The 1,236-nt window shown below is 36.4% G+C and overlaps 1 non-coding gene across 1 annotated transcript; it reads right to left on the bottom strand.

Annotated features, from left to right (window-relative positions):
• Positions 1–222: 222 nt before the first annotated feature.
• TRNAM-CAU lies at positions 223–296 on the bottom strand. The gene has a single exon. It is a non-coding gene; the product is annotated as a tRNA-Met (tRNA).
• Between the last annotated feature and the right edge of the window lie 940 nt (positions 297–1,236).

Raw genomic sequence — 1,236 nt, 5'->3', positions numbered from 1 at the left:
CAATTCGTTATGTATTCATATATTATGATATGAATATACCACATCAATTCGTTATGTATTCATATATTATGATATGAATATACCACATCAATTCGTTATGTATGGATGATGCGATTCCATTGATACAGAGCCAATTCCAAATCAATTCGTTATGTATGGATGATGCGATTCCATTTGATACAGAGCCAATTCCAATAGACTTATTGGAGGGTCCCATTCGCGTGCATCCAGTAGGAATTGAACCTACGAATTCGCCAATTATGAGTTTGGCGCTTTAACCATTCAGCCATGGATGCTTAGCGGGGATCCTCGTAAATAGTGAATAACCAAACTCCAATTGAAATGAAATCTTTAGGATAAATCAATTCAATTTAGGAGGAATCAATGCAATGAAATTTAGGAGGAATCAATGAGAGGACATCAATTCAAATCCTGGATTTTCAAATTGAGAGAGATATTGACAGAGATCAAGAATTCTCACCATTTCTTAGATTCATGGACCCAATTCAATTCAGTGGTATCCCTTATTCACATTTTTTTCCACCAAGAACGTTTTCTAAAACTCTTTGACCCCCGAATTTGGAGTATCCTACTTTCACGTAATTCACAGGGTTCAACAAGCAATCGATATTTCACGATCAAGGGTGTAATACTCTTTGTAGTAGCGGTCCTTATATATCGTATTAATAATCGAAATGTGGTCAAAAGAAAAAATCTCTATTTGATAGGGCTTCTTCCTATACCTATGAATTCCATTGGACCTAGAAATGATACATTGGAAGAATCCGCTGGGTCTTCCAATATCAATAGGTTGATTGTTTCGCTCCTGTATCTTCCCAAAGGAAAAAAGATCTCTGAGAGTTGTTTCTTGAATCCGAAAGAGAGTACTTGGGTTCTCCCAATAACTAAAAAGTGTAGCATGCCTGAATCTAACTGGGGTTCGCATTGGTGGAGGAACTGGATCGGAAAAAAGAGGGATTCTAGTTGTAAGATATCTAATGAAACCGTCGCTAGAATTGAGATCTTATTTAAAGAGAAAGATCTCAAATATCTGAGTTTCTTTTTGTATATTATATGGATTATCCGATCCGCAAGGACCATGATTGGGAATTGTTTGATCGTCTTTCTCTGAGGAAGAGTCAAAATAGAATCAACTTGAATTCGGGACCACTATTCGAAATCTTAGTGCAACACTGGATTTCTTATCTCATGTCTGCTTTTCGTGAAAAAATACCA

The sequence above is a fragment of the Capsicum annuum genome, unplaced genomic scaffold, assembly GCF_002878395.1.
Source record: "Capsicum annuum cultivar UCD-10X-F1 unplaced genomic scaffold, UCD10Xv1.1 ctg23547, whole genome shotgun sequence".
Classification (NCBI taxonomy): domain Eukaryota; kingdom Viridiplantae; phylum Streptophyta; class Magnoliopsida; order Solanales; family Solanaceae; genus Capsicum; species Capsicum annuum.
Note: the sequence above shows the minus strand (reverse complement) of the source record. Positions and strands in the feature narration are given on the sequence as shown.